Source organism: Sciurus carolinensis, chromosome 4 (assembly GCF_902686445.1).
Source record: "Sciurus carolinensis chromosome 4, mSciCar1.2, whole genome shotgun sequence".
Taxonomy (NCBI): Eukaryota; Metazoa; Chordata; class Mammalia; order Rodentia; family Sciuridae; genus Sciurus; species Sciurus carolinensis.
Window position 1 is genome coordinate 86,459,808 of NC_062216.1, and position 22,552 is coordinate 86,482,359.

General features: G+C 35.9%; 1 protein-coding gene across 3 annotated transcripts in view; it reads left to right on the plus strand.

Moving 5' to 3' along the window:
- The window catches only part of Aebp2 (AE binding protein 2), a 131,706-nt gene that overhangs the window by 32,390 nt on the left and 76,764 nt on the right, over window positions 1–22,552 (plus strand). The window lies entirely within an intron of this gene.

Genomic DNA, 22,552 nt, shown 5'->3' on the forward strand with positions numbered 1-22,552 from the left:
CATTTTTATTTCATTAAAAAATTAGACAAAATATTCAGGTTTCTAATTATGGAAAGCATATACTACAGAGACTAAAAGTTTGTGTTTAAAGAGGTTTAATAATTACTAAATCCATAATGTCTACTGGAATGTAAATACTGTGCCAAAAACTTCTCTCGGGTTTCAACAGAGAATGAGGTAATACTTATGAAGTTGCTTTTAAAGCTCACTTAACATTTTTTGAAAAGGCAGTCGTTAACAAGTTAAAAAAAACAAAAAATTTACAACCAGGGGCGGTGACACATGCCTATAGCACAGCTACTCCAGAGAGTGAGGCAGGAGGATTGCTAGAAGCCAGAAATTTGGGGCAACGTGACACCTGGTCTCTTACATAAGTGTTTTTTTCTTTTAGATTTAGAAATCTTGTTCTTTTTTTCTATTCTCATGTCCCTTTCCCCCTACATACATAACTACTGTTAGTAGTTTTTTGCGAACTCTTCTGGTATTATTCTATGAAACTACAACATAAATATATAGTTTCATTCTCCTTCCCTTGCACAAAATCTAGTAAGCTGTATCTCTTTTCTTTAAGTAATTATTTGTTTGGATCAGTATATACAAATACCTTTCAAAGATTAGAGTACTGAAATTTCTCCCGTCATTAACATGGTGCAATGTGTGAATGTGTACCTTACTTTTTTTTTTTTTTTTTTTTTGCGGTGCTGCGGATTGAATCCAGGGGCTTGTGCTTGCGAGGCAAGCACTCTACCCACTGAGCTATCTCCCCAGCCCTGTACCTTACTTTTTTAATAGACTTAATCCTGGATCTGTCCACAAATTCAGGGTATTTTTTATTTTCTCTTAGCAGCTTCATAATATTATATTGTATGGTTGTAAGTTTATTTAACCAAATTTCCATAGACACTTGGGTTGCTTTTAGTCTTTCTATTACAAATGGTGAACATATATAATTTTATATATGTATAATTAGATATGTAGGAGAAATTCCTAAAAATGATGTTAGTGGGTGGATGACAGGTTAGATAAGCATTAGTAATTTTTATAAATATTCCAGATTACCTTCCCTGTGGGTGGTAGAGCATTAGCCTTTTCTAAAGCCTTGCTAAGAGAGTGTTGTCAACCTTTTGAATTTTGTCAAACTAATAGGTGAGAGATTATAACTTAATGCAGTTGCAGTATTGGGGATTAAACCCAGGACTTTTCAAATGGTAGGTAAGTGATCTACCACTGAGGTACATTCCCAGTCTGAGTCCTATAACTTTAACACCCTAATCTTTCCTGTAGTTATACTACAGATCCTGACTGTGATATTTACTAGAAATGTGACCTGGAACTGCTTTCTTAACTCCTGTCTAACATGTAGTTGGGGATACTATATTAGTTGGTAAGAATTTGTTGTGCAGTATGTGTGCAATAAATACGAGATTGTTGTTAAAAGTAAAAAACACAACACTATACTTTCTCACATGTATTCTCACGTGTGTGTATACATACATGCATATATGTGTGTGTGTGTGTGTGTGTGTGTGTGCGTGCATGCATATTTTCTTTTTTTTTGGTACTGGTGGTTGAACCCAGGGGTGCTTAACCACTGAGCTACATCCCCAGCCCTTTTTTGTATTTTGTTATAGGCAGGGTCTCACTGAATTGCTAAGTGCATCGCTAAGTTCCTGAGACTGGCTTTGAACTTGGGTTCCTCCTGCCTCAGTCTCCCGAGCTTCTGGGATTGCAGGCATGTGCCACTGTGCCCAGCTATCTCCATATATATTTACTTTTAAGGTATTCATTCTACTGGTGGTTATGATATGTAGATTAATTTTAAACCTTATGCAAATGGATGTTTTTCCACATCCTTCTAGAAGCTGTAGAAAAATTCTGATTGGAGAGGAGAAAGAAGCTATCGTTAAACAACAAAAAAAATTGAAGGCATATAATTTAGTGACATGTTATTCTGTTAGTCACAAATCATTTTTTAAAAAATATTTTTGTTTAATATTTATTGTATATTAAATTAAATCCCATATTAATGGGATTCAGTGTAATATTTCAGTGCATGCAATCAATGCATACTTATGAAATCTAACCCCCTCTCTTCAACCCCCCCATCAATCATTTAAATCAAAAAAGCATTTATGGATATTTAAAAGTGCATAACACTCTACTATGCATTATGGAAGTAAGATGAATAAGAAAAACAGGCCTCTACCTTTCAGGGAACTTATTTTTATATAAATTTAAATAAATGTAAATAATGAAATGTTTTAAATTTTTAATAGTGACTTATGAAATGTTCTTTGAGAACATGCATTCAGAATCAAATTAACTCTAATAGGGACTGGGAAAGAATAGTGAAAGGTGAGTGGAAGCTGACTACAGAGAGAAGGAACTGAGGTAATAATTGAGGTGACTATCTTCGTTTATTTTGGGTGTGGTATAAAGTGTCCAAAGTGTACTTACCATACTTACCAACTTAATGATTTGTTTCATATGCTTGTAACTACTACCCTGATGAATATTTTCAGTAAAGCAAGTTTTCCTAATGTCTCTTTCTGGTCTATCCTTTTCCTGTCCTCCATCTCTTCTCCCAGACCATATTCTGTTTTCCATTATCATGTCTTCATTGTATGAACTCATGTCATTTTTCACTTGACAAATTATTGGTGTGATTGATCCAAATTTTGTATGTACCTTTTAAAATTTTTAACTAAATTGTTGTGTGGTATTTCACAGTACAGATTAGCCAGTTTATTCTCTTGCTGATGTTAATCAAGCTGTCCTATAGACATTTCTATATATCTCTTTTTTTTTTTTTTTCTTTTTTCTTTTTGCAGTGCTGGGGATTGAATCCAGGGCTTCATGCATGCTAGGGAAGCCCTCTTTGCATGTCTTCTCATTGCATATACATGTTCATTCCTCTTGGCTGTATAGTAGTTTGGTACTATCAGCACTTTTAATTTTGGCCATCATGGCTCATGAATAGTAGCATTTTATTGTTGGCTTTCATTTTTGTTTCTCGTGTTGATCATGTTGAGTACATTTACATGTGTTATATCTCTCTGAGTATCATATTTTGGGTGAAGGCCCTATTCATGTCCTTGCCTATTTTATTATTGGGTGATTTGTTTATTATTATTCAATTATAGAAATTTTTCATATGTTTGGAAAAGAAATCCTTTGTCTGACAGGTGTATTGCTAATATCTTCTACTCTGTCTTTGGTTTTCCTTTTTCCCTTTTTATTTTGGAGCACTCCACTCCTATTTTATTTTGAGGCAAGTTCTAACTTAAATCACCTGGGTAACCTCAAACTTCTGATCCTCCTGCCTCAGTCTCCCGAGTAGCTGGAATTCCAAGGTATGCACCACTGTACCCAGCCTCCTTTCCCTTTTCTAATGGAGTTTTATGTCTTATGGTGATATGGAGGATCCTTTAGGTATATATTGAAAACATGTATGTGTGTGTATAAAATTTATTCAACATTTTCAGGTGTACAGTTCAGTGGTTTTTAGTGTATTTACAAAGTTGTGCAAACCATCACTTCTGCCTAATCACAGAAAGTATTTGTGCTTTTAGAAAAGGAAGCATAAGAGTAATTTAGGGAGTATCATAGTTTCATATATGTGATACTTGATGGTGGCAATTTGAAAATATTTTAAATACTAGGATTTCTGACTCATCAACCTGAGCAATCTAGAAATTAAGTTGGTGGCAAAGTTTCTTGTGTTGATTATTGTAGTATTATGCAATGAGCAAGGTTAAGTGAGTATCAGAAATAAATCATGTCAACCAGAACTTGAATGATAATACTCAGTGCTTTGTACTTTGCATAGAAATCTTATTACATTATATATTTTAACTTATCTTTATAACCGTTCTTCTATTTAATTATTGTTATTTTTTGTTGTTGTTGAGGATAAGGAAACAGACAAAAAGATTATTATTTTCCATGTCATTGGCAATCTGACGGGTTCAGGATTTCAGAGGCTGTGTGTGGGTCTATGTTCTTAGCCAGTTATGCTGTAGTTCTTCTCGTTCATAAAAACAGAAAAGCTCCTTTGCAATATTTATGCACAACATATTCTACCCTTAGATTACTATCTGTTATTTTTTCTCAATATTTTCTAAATTGGCAGTTAAATAAAGTTTTTTCTTTCAGGTGTAGTGGCACATGCCTGTAATCTTAGTGACTCTGGAAGCTAAGACAGGAGGATTGCCAGCCTGGGCAATTTTAGTAAGGAGAAGAGAAAGGCTGTAGCTCAGTGGTAAAATGCTTGCTTAGAATGCAACAAGAGGCTCTGGGTTCAGTCCCCAGTAGTGCCAAAAAAATGGACTTTTCTTGGTACTTTCTTTTTTGGGGGAGGGGCTTAAGGACTTGTTTTATTCATATCTTAGAAAATCAGCATAGTGTCTTTGTTTTTGGGTTCTTTGTGGAATAATTGATAAAAAAAATCATCTTGTTGAGGAATTCTTAAACATATTCATGGACTTTACTGAAAACATTTCAAGTTGCAAATTTTTGGGGGTGTGGGGTGTGGGTGGGGAGGGTACGGAACTAGAGATTGAACTCTGGGCACTCAACCACTGAGCCACATCCCAAGCTCTTTTTTGTATTTTAAAATTTGGAGATAGAGTCTCACTGGGTTGTTTAGTTCCTTGTTTTTTACTAAGGCTGATTTTGAACTCTTGATTCTCCTTTCTCAGTCTCCTGAGCCACTGGGGTTACAGGCGTGTGTGCCACCATGCCCAACTCAAGTTGCTAATTCTTTAGTTGATTTTTTGTTTTTGTGGTGCAAAGGATCAAAACCATGGCATTGTCCTACGCTAGCACTCTGCCCTTGAACTACAACCCCAGCCCGTTAATTCTTTAGAATAAAACCTGAAGACAGAATGAGTCGAGAAAGGGAAACAAAGTAGTCAATAGCACTCCAACAGAACCTTTCCTCTCTGCCTCCCCTTCCTGAAAAACTGGGGATTGAACCAAAGGGTACTTAACTGCTATATCCCCAGCCTTTTTATGTTGAGATAAGGTCTCCCTAAGTTGCTTATGGCCTCACTAAGTTGTTGAGACTATCTATGAATTTATTATCCTCCCGCTTCAGCCTCCCAAGTCTTTGGGATTACAGGCATACATTATTGTGCAGGAAAGCAACAAAGCAACACAGCTTTTTCTTATTTCTTTTTTGGTATTAGGAATTGAAACCAGAGATGCTTTATCACTGAACCACATCTCCAGCTTTTACTTTTTATTTTGAGACAGGGTCTCATTAAATTGTTTGGGGCCTTGCTTAATTTTTGAGACCTTGAACTTGTAATCTCCTGCCTCAGTCTCCCGAGTCTCTGGGATAATAGGCATGTGCCACTGTACTTGGCAACAAAGCTTCTCTTAATTCCTGGTAGTCTTTGTTCTTCCTTCACCTGTCATGTGGAATTAAGAATGTAATGAAAGTAATACTGCTTGGCGTAATTAATCTTTCATATTTAGAAAGCCATGGTTTATTCTACAATACGTCTGTTGTTGACATGATGTTTGTGTACGTGAAAGAAATAAGTGAAGTCATTTTTTTAAGTGGGGTTGTTTTGCACATGCATAATCTACTTTTTTTCAGGTCTATACAGGACTTCATTTTATGTCAGTAAATTTATTTACCTAATACTTTAAGATTGTGTAATAGTCTTATGGGAGGATTTACCATATTTTTTTTAACTAGTCCTTTCTTGGATATTTCTAATTTTTCCCATAAGGCCATGGTAGAGCCCACCTGTAATATCCCAGTGATTTGGGAGTCTCAGGCAGCAAAATGACAAGTTCTGGGGGGACCCAGTCCCAAAAAGGGCTGGGGAAGTAGTTCAATAATAGAATACTCCTGGATTCAGTACCCAGTATTGCAAAACAAAACAACGTAGTCAGTGAATACATTTTTTTTAAAATACTTTTTTGGTTGTAGATGGACACAGTACCTTTATTTTATTTATTTATTTTTAATGTGGTGCTGAGGATTGAACCCAGTGCCTCACATGTTCTTGGGAAGCACTATACCACTGAGTTAACAACCCCCAAAATACATATGAATATGTTTTTTTATAAATTTATCTTGAGAATTAACATAATTTTCTAGACTGTATTTTGCTAGACCAAAGGGTGCCTGTATTTTTTTTTATAAGCTTGCTTTCGATAGCTATTGCTGAATTCCTCCTCCAGTTTATCCTTTAACCAGAAAGAAATAATTTAGTGCCTGTTTTTTAAATTTGTGGAAGCTTTTGGTATTACTGGTATTTTAAAATAAATATCTAGGCATTTTTGATTACTAGCAAGATTTGAATATATTTATATTTTTTGACCTTTTTTCCCCTCTAAATTTCTTATTCTAGTACTTTGCTCTTTTATTCTTTTTCATTAAGATAGACTCTTGATAGATTGGGGTACAGCTCAGTGGTACAGTGCTTACCTGGCAATTGCCAGTGTTTGTTTCAGCTTTTTTTTGCTGCTTTGATGAAAAGAACAATTTCATCAAATTGTTCATCAAAAGAGGAGGAAAGTTTATTTGGGGCTTGTGGTTTCAGAGGTGTCAGTTTATAGATAGCTGATTCCTTTCCTGGGGGCCTGAGATGAGGCAGAACATCATGGTGGAAGTGTGTGGTGGAGGAAAGCGGCTCAGGATGTGATCATGAAGCTGAGAGACTCCATTCACCAGATACAAAACGTATACACCATGGGACTGTGGTTGTGACTCAGTGGTACAGCGCTTGCCTAGCACGTGTGAGACACTGGGTTTGATCTTCAGCACACCATTAAAAAATATAAATTAAAATAATAGCAGATGGAGTAAAAAAAATTTTTTTAAAAAAGTATACTCCAAAGGCACATTCCTAATGATCCGCTGCCTCTAGTCACTCCCTATCTGCCTTCAGTTACCACTCACTTTTTTTGGGATTGATACACTGATTGGGTTAAGGCTCTCATAACCCAATCATTTCACCTCTAAGCCTTCTTGCATTATCTTTCACATGAGCTTTTGAGGGATACCTCACATCCAAACCGTAACAACCAGACCTGAGTTTGTTCCCCAAAACTACCAAAAAGAAAAACAAAGGGTCTCCTTATATTTCCTAGACCGGCCTTGAAGTCCTGGACTCAAACTATCCTCTTGCTTCAATTTTCTGAGTAGCTGACTATAGGTACACACTACCACACCTGGCAGTTTGTCTTTTTTTTCCATTGAACTTTTTATTCTGCATTCTGATTTTAAAAATACAGTTTAATGTAAAATGATAATTAGGAAAATATATAGCTTTAATATATTTAAATATTTAGTTTTATGTTTAAGACAATACAAATTAATGTAAAAACTTATTTTTATATTATAGCATGTGAGGCCTCACACATACTAGGCAAGATGTCTACCACCTAGCAACACCCCGGTTTTTGTTTTTAGGATGGAAATAATATGGAACTCATTCATTTTTATAAAATAGGAGAGATAAAAAGCATTGTTTCTTCCCATGGTAGAGGTTGAATATTTTCTCATTTTGAGCTTGTTCCTGAATTTTATGTTGCTTTCCTATGTAGAACTCTCAAGTACTCTGAACCCAGATTTATCATTTAGTGTTTTACCACAGTTCTTTGGTTTGTCCTCCCCACTTCCCCCTGCAGTGCTGAGGATAAACCCAGGACCTTCACATGCTAGACAGGTGCTCTACTACTGAGCTATATAACCACCCCCCACACATTTTTTTTCTGTACTGGGAATTAAATTCAGAGTCTCCTGCATACTAGAACAAGTACTATAACTGAGCTACATCTCCAGTCCCAGAGTTCTTTTATCTACATAGCTACCTGCCACTGAATATACCTTCCATTTATTAACCTCTTAACCTGTTTTTCCATCTGTCTTCTCTCATACTCTCACTGATGTTTACCCTTCTTGTCTTCTCCCTCTATAGATACAGCCATACCAGTGCACTTTTTTGGGGGGAAATGCTTGAGAGGAGCAGTATCATGTTCCTTTAGTATGTCAACATGTTTCCTAACGAGGACCTTCATGCATTCATTTATTTTACCTTAGTATAGTTATCAAAATTCAGAAATTTAACATTGATAATAGTTAGCTATTCAAATTTCACTAATTTTCCCAACAATGGCCTTTGTAATAGTTTTTTTTCTCCTTAGTTTAGGATCCAGTGCATGATCATGCATTGCATTTCATGGTGTTTTTTTTTTTTTGTTTGTGTGTTTGTTTGTTTGTGTGTGTGTGTGTTGGGGATTGAGTCCAGGGCTTCACTCACAGAGGCAAGCACTTTACCACTGAGCTATGACCCAGGCCTGCATTTAGTTTTCATGGCCTTTTTTTTTTTTTTTTTTTTTTTTTAGTTGTAGATGGATGCAATACCCTTATTTTATTTATTTATTTATTTACTTACTTACTTACTTACTGAGTACCAGAAATTGAACTCAGGGGCACTGAGCCACTGAGCCACTCTTCAGCCCTACTTTGTATTTTATTTAGAGACAGGGTCTCACTGAGTTGCTTAGTGCCTCACTTTTGCTGAGGCTGGCCAAACTCGGGAGCCTCCTGTCTCAGCCTCCTGAACCGCTGGGATTACAGGCATATGCCACCACACACCTGGCCCTAGCCCTCATATTTTTATGTATTGAATTTGTCAATCCTTGCTCATGTGGCTTTTGGAGCAACTCTCTTAAGATTTAAATGGTAAGATTCTCCATTGGTAATTAATAACATCAAGACCTAATTGACTTGATACTGGAAATAAATTAAAATCATGCATGTGTCATTTAGATTTAAATCTGCTTTTAAGACCCCTAAACTTGTCTTATGACTGGTGTAGAAGGTCTTTTCACTTCAAATAATTAGGCATGTAAGCTCATTATGAAATTTTAGTTTTGAAAAATACTCATAAAATGCAAATACAGTATCTTTGCCAAAGGTTTTTGAATAATTCTTAGATAAGATTGATGTCCACCCCTCTTTTGTTCACTGTGTGTACATACTTCTACTTTTTAATGTACATTTTGAATCTGTTGCCATTTTGTTAAATGCAGTGAAAATTTTAATTGTTAAAGGTTCAGAAAACATGAGAGGGCTGGGGATATATGCTTAGTTGGTAGAGTGCTTGTCTTGCATGCACAGGTCCCTGGGTTCAATCCCCAGTACCACAAAAAAGAAAAAAAAAAGAAAATGATTTTAAGCTGGTGGGGGGGGACATGACAAATGTTTACAACACCAGAATTTTTAGGATTTCGACTTCTTTTTTATTATTATTATTATTAGTTAGCAGGGATTGAATCTGAGGGTGTTTAATCACTGAACCACATCCTCAGCCCTTTTTATTTTTTATTTTGAGATGGGAGTCTTACTGAGTTACTTAAGGTCTTGATAAGTTGCTGAGGCTGGCTTTGAACCTGCGATCCTTCTACCTCAGCCCTCCAAGTTGCTAGGATTACAGACTTGCACCACTGTGCCCGGCTCTTTTAAAAATTGTGATTTTGATTTTTGTTAGTCTTTTGGTCTTAAGTTTGAAGATAACTAAGTAGATTTAATCCCATCAGGGTTAGAAATATTTTACTTAGGACAAAATAGAAATGAGTTTTATACAGCATGTGTGGTGATTGTTTTGATTTTCTGTCCCTTACTTAAATTACCAATATGGCAGTAGTTTGTTTGGATAAAAGGACCCCTCCCACCCCCACTGCTGAGGACTGAACATAGGGCCATCCCTGTGCTAAGCAGGCACTGTACCATTGAGCTGTGTCTCCTAGTACTGAATAAATCCATCCCCCAGCTTCCCAAATTTTTATTTGTTAGAAGTTGAGTGATTGTAACTTTTCAGATCCTAATCCTGGGACCTGAGTTATCCAAGTGACCAATTAAATCAGAATCTCTAGGGCATGCTACTAAGTAATGCTATTAAAAATCTTTCACATGCTTCAGTTGAGCACCAGGATTAAGACTGTTTTAAAAGATATTACTCATATATGGCATCTTTTTGTGGTACTTGGGATTAAACTCAGCCATATGTGTGCTGGGCAAATGCTCTACCCCTGAGCTATACTCCAGTTCTCATATGGGGTCTTGAGAAAAGCTCTTTTCGTGGTACCATAATGGATACTAAATAGTAATTCTGTGTTAATGCAATATTTATTTTTCCCTTTCTATCTCTCTCTCTCTCTCTCTCTCTCTCTCTCTCTCTCTCTCTCTCTCTCTCTCTCTCTCTCACATTAATTATTCTAGGACCTGTCCCAGCTCCCAGTGCAGTGTTCTTAAAAAACAAAACAAAGCATGCAGAGGAAGACAAAAGATACATTTACTATGTGCATATTGCTCATGAGACTTTTTTTTTTTTGGCAATGCTGGGGATTGAACCCAGGGCCTTTAGCTTGCCTCACACAACTGAGCTCTCTAGCCCTAGCCCAAGATACTAAAAATTTATCTTTGGGCATGGGTGCATACTTGTAATTTCTATGACTGGGGAGGCTGAGGCAGGAGGATCACAAGTTCAAGGCTATATTGAGTAACTTAGAGAACCGTGTCTCAAAATTTAAAACAATTAGACTGCTGTTGTAGCTCAGTGGTAGAGCACTTGCATGGCATGTGGAGGCACTGGGTTCAATCTTCAGCACCACATAAAAATAAATAAAGTAAAGGTATTATCCGTCAATAATTTTAAAAAATTGAAAAAAATGTTTTTTAAAAAAAGGCAGAGAGTTAACTAACTGGTAGACCATTTGCTTAGCAGGTATGAGACCCTGAGTTTAATCCCTAGTATATGGGGAAAATTTTTATCCTGTCTTTGTTTTGGGATTATTCAAAATTCTCTGTTTTAACTATTTTAAATTATGCAATTTATTGCTTCAACCATATAGTTACCCTACTGTGATAGGGTAACATTGGAAGTTACTCCTATCCAACTGTACTCCTGTACCTGTTGTTAACTGTATGCTTTCTATCCCTACACCTTTCCTAGCCTTTGATAACCACTGTTCTACACGATGTTTTTTTGAGATCTGCATTTTTAGTTTGTATATATAAATGACATCATGCAGTATTTGTCTTTCTTTGCCTTCTTTTACTTAATATGTCCTCCAGTTCTATCCATATTGCTACAAATAATGTGATGCTCTTTTTGGTGGCAAGTAATATTTCATTGTGTATATACAGCACATTTTCTTTATCCATTTATCTATTGTTGAACAACTTGGTTAATTCCATGTTTTGGCTGTTGGGAATGGTGCTGCAATGAACATAGAAAGCACAGCTGTTTCTTTAACGTGCTGATTTCCTTTCCTTTTGGATATATACCAGTAGTGGGATTGCTGAATCTAGTTTTCTCTTTCTAACTTTTTGAGAAATCTCTATTGTTCCATATGACTGTATACTAGTTTATGTTCTCCTTGATAGGGTATAAAGGACTCCCCGCCCCCCCCCCCCCCCCCCCCGTTTTTTTTTTGGTATTAAAGAGTAAACCCAAGGGCACTTTACTAATGAACTACACTCCCTAGCCTTCTTAGTTTTGAGACAAGGTCTTGCTGAATTGCTGAGGCTGGTGTTGAACTTGAGATCCTCCTGCCCCAGCCTCCCAAGTTGCTAGGAGTACAGATGTAAACGGTGGTAGACTGATTTCCCTTTCTGCTGCATCTTTGCCACCATTTGTCTTTTTTTTTTTTTCAAGATGTGGGATAGAAATAAGGCCCTATGCATACTAGACAAGTCCTCTACCACAGAGCTACTTTCCCAGGCCCTCAGTGTGGTTTTGATTTGCATTTCGCTGAAGATTAGTGATGTTGAACATTTTTTCATATAGGTGTTGGCCATTTGCATATCTTCTTAAGATGTGTGTGTTCAATTCATTTGCCTGTTTTTAAATTGGAAGTTTGTTTTTTTTTGCATTTGGGTTGCTGAGTTCTATATATATTTCTGGTTATTAATCTCTTACTTGAGGAATAGTTTGCAAATAATTGCTTATGTCCTGCAAGTTGTCTCTTCACTGTTGATTGTTTCTTCGTTTATCAGAAGTTTTTTAGTTTGATATAAATCCATTTGTCATTTTTTGTTTTTGTTGCCTGTATTTTAGGGGCCATAACCAAAAAATGTTTACCTAGAACAATGTTCTGAGTCATTTCTCCTATGTTTTCTTCTAGTAATTTCATAGTTTTGGGTCTTACTTGATCCACTTCAATACAGTTTCTGTCTTGAACCATTTCAAGATGATTCTTGCGTATGGTAAGAGGTAGGGTTATAATTGTATTCAGCACATGCATATTCAGTTTTGCCAACACTTTTTTGAGGAGACTGTCCTTTCATACATCTTAGTGCCTTTGTTGAAAATCAGTTGACCGAAATAAATATGTGAGTTTATTTCTGGGTTTCTATGTTCCATTGGTCTATATGTAATATGTTTATGCTATCATGCATGTTTTTAAGTAAGATATTGTAATGGTTTCAACTTTTGTTCTTCTTTCTCAAGATTACATTGGCTAGCAGGGTGGTAGAGCATGTCTGTAATTCCAGCTATGTGTGAGACTAAAGCAGGAAGATTGTAAGTTTGAGACTAGTCTGGGTAATTCAGCAAGATCCTATCTCAAAATAAAAAATAAAAAAAGTGTAGCTTAGTGATAGACAGTTGAGTTCAGAACCACAGTAGCAACAGAATTGCTATAACTATTCAGGGTATTTTGTGGTTCTGTATGAATTTTGGGGGTGTTCTATTTCTGAGGGAAGTAGTGTTGTTATTTTGATAGGGATTGTATTGAATCTGTAGATCACTTTGGGCAATGTGGACATTTTAATAGTAATTGTTTTTCTTTCCAGATTGACTATTTTGAGAGCTTTATAATCTAAAAAGGATTCTTATAGTCTGCCTAACAAATCATATCTTATCAAAACCATTGAGTAGCTGAGCATGATGTTATATGCCTGTAATTCCAGCTTTTTGGAAGGTTAAAGCAGGAGAATCTCACAAGTTAAGGGCCAGCTTCGGCAGTTTCGTGAGACCCTGCCTCAAAAAATACAGAGCTGTTGATGTGACTCAGTGGCAAAGTGTCCTTGGGTTCAATTTACAGTACCAAAACAAATCCCCAAAATGCAGGAATTATTGCACATTAAACATGAACATTTTACAAATCATGAGCATAGTAGCCAGTTCCTTCCTTCCTTCCTTCATTCTTTTTTCTCTTTTCCTTCTTTCCTCCTTACTCCCCTACCTTCCTTTGCTTCCCTCTCCTTCTCTCCCCTTCCTGTACTGGGAATCAAACCTAGGATGTCATATGTGGTACGCAGGTGGTCTACCCCTGAACTACATCTTCAACCTTAGTTTTCATTTTTATTTTTTCCAGTGCTTGGTATTGAACTCAGGGCCTTGTATATGCTAGACAAGTGCACTACTGCAGAGGTACATTAATTGCATTTTTTGTTTAACTTTTATTCATTTATTATTATTTTTTGCAGTGAACCCTTTTCTTTGTAAATGCTGGGCAAACATTCTACCACTGAACCACAACCCTAATGATAGTGTGTCTTTTTTAATTGATGCATCATAATTATACATAATAGTGGGATTCATTGTGCCATATTTGTACATGCACATAACAAGTTTGATTTCATTCCCCAGTAGCCTTTCCTTCTCCTCCTCTGTCCCCTGATCTACTCATTCTGCTCTGCACTGCTCTCCCTTCTGTTTTTATTGTTATTTTAATTAGTGCATTACAATATCTTATATATATGCATTATTTGTTGTGTATATTTGAACATGAACATAGTATAATTTGATAAATGTAATTCTCCAGTATTTCCCTTTGCCTTCCCTTTCTCCCTTTCTCCATTTCCTCCTCCTCCTCTATTCTATTGGTCTTCCTTCTGTTTTTCTGAGATCCCCTCCCCTCTTTATTTTTTCATATTCTTTTTTTTACCTCCCTTTCTCTGGCTTCTTCATGATAGAAAGTATTAGACCTTTGACTTTCTGAGTCTGGCTGATTTTACTTAGCATTTTTTTCCAAGTACATTCATTTACCTGCAAATGACATAATTTCATTCTTCTTTATGGCTGAGTAAAACTTCATTGTGTGTATATACTATTTTCTTTATCTGTTGATGGATACCTAGACTGCTTTCATAACTTATTTATTGGAAATTGTGCTGCTGTAAACATTGGTATGCATATAGCAGGATGGTATATTGTTTTTAGATTTTTGGGATAAATACCAAGGAGTGGGATAGCTGGAATATATGGTGGTTCTATTCCTAGACTTTTTAAAGGAATCTCCATAATGCTTTCCAAGGTGGGTCTACTCATTTGCATTCCCACCAACAGTTTATTCCTTTTCCTCCATGTCCTTGCCAACAAATGTTACTTGTATTCTTGATGATTGAGATTTTAATTGGAGTGAGATGAAATCTCAGTGTAGTTTTCATTTGCATTTTGCTGATTACTAAGGATGTTGTACATTTTTTCATGTATTGGTTTGTCATTTGTATTTCTTCTTTTGAGAAATACTATTTAGATCTTTTGTCCATTTATTGATTGGGTTATTAATCTTTCTGGTGTTAACAGTGTTTCAAAAAAGGAAAAGATCTTGTGTTTTTTTATGTGTGTGTGTGTACATGCAATTATTATTACTGTTGTTACTAGTGCTGGATTGAATGCAGAGTCTTGAGTGTGTATAATTAGTAATCTGTCTCCTTAGTTCTTATTTTAGACAGTTTTATTAATTTGATTATGTAAATTATGGCTACACTTTCCTGAACTGTTATACTATAAGGGCAATGTGTTTGTCGGCTGATGTTTGTATATGACATAACAGTGTTCATTCTTATAATCCATGATCATGGGATGTCTTTACATTCTTTTGGTGTGTTCTTCAATTTTTTTTTTCCATGAGTGTTATGTAGTTTTCATTATGCAGGGCATTCACTTCCTTGATTAAATTAATTCCTAGGTTTCTAAATATTTTTCATAGCTCCTGTAATTGAAATCGCTTTCTTAATCTCCTGTTTGAGCCAGTTCATTATTGAAATATGGAAATTCTACCGGCTTTGTATGTTGGTCTTATATCCTACAGCTTAATTAATTAGTTTTAATAGTTTCTTTCTTTCTTTCTTGTACTGAGGATTGAACACATCCTGAGCCTTATTTTGTATTTTATTTAAAGACAGGGTCTCACTGAGATGCTTAGTGCCTCACCATTGCTGAGGTTGGCTTTGTACTTGGAATCCTCCTGCCTCAGCCTCCCAAACTGCTGGGATTACAGGCGTGTGCCACTTGCCTGACTTAATAGTTATTTGTTGTTGCTGTTGCTGTTGAGGTTTTAGGTTTCCTTATGCATAAGATCATGTCATTTTTGAACAGGGATTGTTTAATTTCTCCTTTCCAATTTGAATGCCTTTTCTTTTCTTGCCTAATTTCTCTGGCTAGGGAAATCCAAATTTCTTGCCATTACGTTTGATTCACAGATGATCTTCTTATGTAATATTTACCTGCTTCTTCAGTCTCATTCCCTCATTATCCCCTCATAGAAAATTGTGTTCTAGATGTACCACAATGCTTATAGTTTTCATATGAATCATATTTTACTGTCATTTTGATCTTATAGGCTATGTTTCTAGCTGGAATTTTTTTTTTTTTTTTTTTTGGATGTAAGCTTAATTTTTTTTTATTTGTAAACAAATGGGATACATGTTGTTTCTCTGTACATGGCATAAAGGCATACCATTTGTGTAATCATAAATTTACATAGGGTAATGTTGTTTGATTCATTGTTATTTTTTCCCTCCCCCCCAACCCCTCCCACCCCTCTTTTCCCTCTATACAGTCCTTCCTTCCTCCATTCTTGCCCCCCTCCCTAAACCTAACTCTAACCCTAACACTAACCCCTCCCACCCCCATTATGTGTCATCATCCACTTATTAGCGATATCATTCGTCCTTTGGTTTTTTCAGATTGGCTTATCTCACTTAGCATGATATTCTCCAATTTCATCCATTTGCCTGCAAATGCCATAATTTTATCATTCTTTATAGCTGAGTAATATTCCATTGTATGTATATACCACATTTTCTTTATTCATTCATCAATTGAAGGACATCTAGGTTGGTTCCACAATCTGGCTATTGTGAACTGAGCAGCTATGAACATTGATGTGGCTGTATCTCTGTAATATGCTGATTTTAAGTCCTTTGGGTATAGGCCAAGGAGTGGGATAGCTGGGTCAAATGGTGGTTCCATTCCAAGTTTTCTAAGGAGTCTCCATACTGCTTTCCAGAGTGGCTGCACTAATTTGCAGCCCCACCAGCAATGTATGAGTGTACCTTTCTCCCCACATCCTCGCCAACACCTGTTGTTGCTTGTATTCTTGATAATCGCCATTCTAATTGGGGTGAGATGGAATCTTAGGGTGGTTTTGATTTGCATTTCTCTTATTACTAGAGATGTTGAACATTTTTCCATATGTTTGTTGATTGCTTGTAGATCTTCTTCTGTGAAATGTCTATTCATTTCCTTAGCCCATTTGTCGATTGGACTATTTGCATTCTTGGTGTAGAGTTTTTTGAGTTCTTTATAGATTCTGGAGATTAGTGCTCTATCTGAAGTATGATTGGCAAAGATTTTCTCCCACTCTGTAGGCTCTTTCTTCGCGTTGCTGATAGTTTCCTTTGCTGAGAGAAAGCTTTTTAGTTTGAATCTATCCCAGTTATTGATTCTTGCTTTTATTTCTTGTGCTATGGGAGTCCTGTTGAGGAAGTCTGGTTCTAAGCTGACATGTTGAAGCTCTGGACCTACTTTTTCTTCTATAAGATGCAAGGTCTCTGGTCTGATTCCGAGATCCTTAATCCATTTTGAGTTTAGTTTCGTGCATGGTGAGAGATAAGGGTTTTGGAATTTTTATAAACTTTATTTCAGACTAATTTTTTATTCATAGAAAAGTTGCCGAGCCGGGTGTGGTGGTATATGCCTATAAACCTGGCTTGGGAGGCTGAGGCAGAGGATTGCAAGTTCAAAGACAGCTCCAGCAGCTTAATAAGGCCCTAAGCAATTTAGGGAAACCCTGTATCAAAGGAAAAGCTAAAAAGGCCTGGGAATGTGGCTCAGTGGTTAGGTGCCTGTGAATTTAATCCCTGGTACCTCCCAAAAAAGAAAAGTTGCAAAGATAGAGTACCTGTGTACCTTCACCCAGTTTGTTTCCTGTAATGTTATTTTGTAATACTGAAGTGTATTTGTCTAAACCAAACATTTCCACCTGAAATATTTAGATTTACCTTCTAATATTACCACATCTCTTGAATCTGTTACTTTCTGCTCTATGTTCCATTAGCCCATAGTAAAACATCATAGCACTTTCAGGAATATAATTTTGAATCAGACAGTATTCATAATAGCAAACATGGTCTTGGTATTGCTTCATTTGAATAAATCTCTTTGAAAAAAGTCCAGTTTCAAATTTTAGAATAGCTGCTTGACTTCAGTGGTAATAATATAGGTAGGATGTTTTGGTGGATTTAGGAGATAAAACATTTAAAATAGTCAATGTCTAACAATCAATGTTTTTCTCAGTGGTTGAACAGGTTGCTTTTTCATCAGAATACCACGTGAAGTAACCTGAATTTGGTGGGTGTTCTTATGTATGCAAGAAAATATAAGATGAATATTTGAATACTAAAACATTTACTATCATGAAATGATTATATAAAGCAGAGTGAAGTTACTGAAGTCATTTGAGGCTATAGATTTGTCACTTTCCTCATATATTCTGGGAGATACACTAATGAGTAGAATGTTGATTAGGTGACACCTAAAATTATTGTTCTTTTTTTAGGAAACAAGAGTTTTATTTAAATTCCATTATATATTTTAGATTTTATAAAAGCAGTTTTTCTTTCATTCCAAATTGTACTTGTCTGCTTTCTCCTTTAGATTAATGATTTGTGATTCATCAAAATCAAAGAAAAAACAATTCTTAGAATTTTTAAATACTGATTTCATTTCCAGAGTGTCAAATCATTGTTCATTAAATAAACCCTTGAGGTTTACTCTTCTAGTTCTAGATGCTGCCAGGGCTGGTTCTTTGTAGTGTGCGACAAAATGTATATAAGCTTTCTGGGATGCTATACAGATAATTGTGAGTAGAGTCATCATCTCTGAATTTAAACTATAGGGCTTGGATCTGAACTGTTTTTGTCATCTGTTCCTTAACTGTAGGCAAGTAGTAGTTCTAATATTTGAAATGTGGAGTTTTTCAATAGGTTTTTTGAGTTATACCAGTACTAAATTGAACCCATGGACAAAACCTGTTTTTTTTTTTTTTTGTGTGGTGCTGGGGATTAAACCCAGGGCCTTGTGCTTGTGAGGCAAGCACTCTACCAACTGAGCTATCTCCCCAGCCCAAAACCTGTTTTTCTTAGGTTGTATTCCCAGAATTATTGGATACAGCAGACAGGTATTTGTTTTATTTATTTATTTTTCCAATATTCAGGATTGAACTCAGGAGTGCTCTACTACCTACCTGCATGCCCAACTCTTTTTATTTTGATAGAAAGTTACACTAAAGTTGCTGAGACTGTCCTCAAATTTATAATCCTCCTGCCTCAGCCTCCCAAGTCACTGGGATTGTAGACATGTGCCATCATGCCAATGTATGATTTTAGAGTAGATGTCAGGAAATAGAGAGATATCTTCCAAACTTGTGAAATAAGAAAAAAATAAAAAAGCTTTGCTTTATTCTGTGGTAATACTGCCTAATAGAAATATATGTGAAACACCTATTAAATTTCCAGTGCCACATTAAAGTTGTTAAAAAGAGAGGTGAAACTGGGCGTGGTGGCACAAACCTATCAAATGCCAGAAAATTGGGAGGCTGCAACTGGAGTATTGCAAATTTGAGGCTACTTTGGGCAATTTAGCTACAACTGCTTTAAAATAACAAATTTTGAAAAGGGCTTGATGTGTACTTTAGTGGTAGAGCACTTGCTGTCATGTGTGAAGACCTAGGTACCACCCCCACCCCCCCAAAAAAAAGCAAAAGTAAATTTGAATATCTTTGACTCAGCCCAATATTTCAAAATCTTATTCATATGCAAAAATTCATGAAATGTACTTTTTGAGGGGGATACTGATGCTTTCAAATCTGGTGTGTATTCTACACTTAGAGCATTTCTCAAATAAGACTAGCCACTGGGTGGCTTGGTGGCACCGTGGCACACACCTGTAGTCACAGCTGCCTGGGAGGCTGAGGCAGGATTACTTGAGCTCAGGAATTTGAGGCCAGCCTGGGCAACTAGTGAGAGACACACCCCATCATTAAAAAAACAAAACAAAACAAAACAGCTACTTTTCAAATGCTCATTAACTATATGCCTACCATGGCTTAATGAACAGTGGGAAATTAATTCATTAGGGCCATTTATACTTAAAATATTCTCAATTCAGATGTTAAACAACTTTTTCTTTGAATTTCACATTATTTGCAGTTGAAGTAGATTCACAAACCCACGTTTCCAACTAATGAACTTAAAAGTTTTACGGTGATCACATTGAGTATCAGATTTTAAGTTAAAAACTAAATTGGTCGTAGCTGGGCTCAGTGGAGCACACTTGTAATCTCAGCCACTTGGGAGGCTGAGGTAGAAGGATCTCAAGTTGAGGTCACATCACATGGGCAACTTAGCAAGATCTTGCCTCAGAAAAAAAGGCTGTGGATATATTGTTCAGTGTTAGAACATCCCCTGGGATCAGTCTTTGTTACTACATTAAAAAGAGAGAAATCATTACCAAACTGCAGTTCAGAACCATAAGATAACCATCTCATACTCACTAAAAGAGTGTTAATCAAAAATATATAAAATAACAATTGTTGCCAAGGATGTGGAGTTGGTGGTTATACAAGGTTTTGAGTACTCTAAATCCACTGAAGTGTCAGTTTAAAATGGTACACTTTAAAAATTGTTATTTAAAATTCAAACTTAAATGTATGTTTAAATTTAACTTTACATGTTATTCCAATTTATTCCAAATGTTATATTAATCCTAAAATAAAGTTACTATTTAAATTTAAGTAATATAATTTTTAATTATTATAATTTTTTTGGTACTTGGGATTGAACTCATGACCTCTTGCTTGGTAGACAAGTGGTCTGCCATTGAGCCACATTCCTGTGCGTATAATTGAAAATGTATTAATTTGTTTATTTTTTTGTGGTATTGGGTTTTAAACCCAGGCCTTGTGCATGCTAGGGAAGTGCTCTACCACTGAACTAAAATCCACAGTTAACTTAAAATTTTAAGATATATTTTGCTTAATTAAATAGGTAAACATTTTTTGTGTGTAGGAGTGGAGGATTCAAATACCCACATCACACTTCATACATAGATCCTTGTTGAGATCACTAAGTTGATTAATTTGGCTAAGCCTAGTGAAGGGGTGTGACTATTGTGTTAGGGAATAGGTAAGATAATTGATAATGGATAAGATAATTGAAAAGATGGGGAAGTCCATCTTTTTTTTTTTTTTTTTTTTTTTTTTTTTTGCGGTGCTGGGGATCGAACCCAGGGCTTTGTGCTTGCAAGGCAAGCACTCTACCAACTAAGCTATCTCCCCAGCCCAGGAAGTCCATCTTATTGATTCTTTTTTCTTTAATTGATTGGGCTTTTGACAATGTATCCAAAAATTTTCAATAAGACCCTGGGTTCGATCCCCAGTACCGCAAAAAAAAAAAAAAAAAAAAAAGACCAAGTCATCTAGATTTTCTCCTGTTTTCTTTTCAGCAGTTGTCTCATAATTTAATATTTACATTTAGGTCTGTGATGCATTTTGATCTAATTTTTGTTAAAGGTCTGTGCCTGTTCTTTGGAATATTTGTTTGTATACAACACTTCCAGTGTTGTGTTCAGTGATGTGTGTTGTCAACCCCCAGCCCTGTTCTGGGGATTGACCCAGAACCTTATGCATGCTAGGCAAGTACTCTGAGCTACTTCTAGCCCTCTTTAAATTTTGTTTTGAGGTGGGATCTTGTTAAATTTTCTGAGGCTGGCCTTGAGTGTATGACTCTCCAGCCTCAGCCTTTTGAGATTACAGGTGTGTGTAACCATTGCCAGACTCATGTGCTGTGTGGAAAAAGACTTATGTTTTGAAAAGACTATCTTTCTCTATTAATTGGCTTTTAATTCTTTGTCAGAGATCAGTTGATTAGGGCTGGGATGTTAGCTCAGTGGCAAAGTGTTCGCCTCAGGTTTGCGAAGCCCTGGGTTCGATCCCTAGTTCCTCTGCCCCACTCCCCCCAAAAAATCAGTCGATTATATTTGTGTGGACTTATTGTGGATGCCCCTACTGTTTTATTTATCTGTATTTCTGTCCTTTTCCTAATAACACACCATAATGATTACTGTGCCTGTGTAGTAAGTGTTGAGATTTGGTAGTATAAGTCTTTCAAGCTTGGTATTTTTCCATATTATGATGATTATTTTTAATCTTCTACAGAATAATTAAAAACAATATGCTATGTAAATGTTACTTCAATAAATAAGAATAACAAATTAATTACAATGAAATAAAGTTAAAAATTAGTTTCTCAGTTACACTAACCATATTTAAAGTGTTTAATAGCTATATTTATTTGACTAGTGGCTCCTGTAGTGAACAGTGTAGTTCTATGAATATATTTAGTAAATTCTTAAAAGTCTAAGAAGGCAATAACCATTAAGTTCCAAACTTGTCATGGACAGATTATGTGCTGAACATTCCTGATGCAGGTTATTTGAGGACCAAATCATTGACAAGATTATTCCTTTTATTCTTTTTCTTAGTGTTTACCCAAAAATGGATAAAAATTTTTAATAGTAATGCCAAGTACTTGGTCAAAATAGATGGAATTATTATTGGCACTATATAAGGAGCTTGTGAAATGTTTCAGCGAACATTGATTTTTATCACAATCTATAAGCACATTGCCATTCATTTCTATTAGAAATGTTTATGATTCAGAAGATCCTTCTAGAAGTCATCACTCATAAGCGTACCTTCATGTTTTCAGAATACATCGAAAGTATATGTTGGGATAAGTAGAAAGGCAGTGAATGTGTAAGGACAGGCTCAAAGGAGTATTAGCACTTGTTTACTTGAGGTAGATTTAAGGAATTTGTGCAAAGTTAAAATTTCTACTAGAGGATTTTGTTGAAGTTTTTAGTAGTTTAAGCTAGTAGAGGTACCTGAATCAAAAAAAAGAACCTGAAGGCATGTGGCTTTACTAGATATGTTTGCTGTTGGACCTTAAAAGTATATGTGCGTGGAGTTTGGTTTTCAAATCAGAAACTAAGTAAACTGAATACTAAATTAAGAGAAAAGTTATTGTCAGTCCAATTGTGGATTCTTTTTTTTTGGTATTGGGGTTTGAACCCAGGGGTGCTTTACAAACACTAAGCTACATCCCTGTCCTTTTTATTTTTATTCTGAGAGAGGGGATTACTGAGTTACTTAGGGCCTTGGTAAGTTGCTTAGGCTGGCCTCGAGCTTGTGACTCTCAGCCTCAGCCTCCCCAGTTGCTGGGATTACCAGT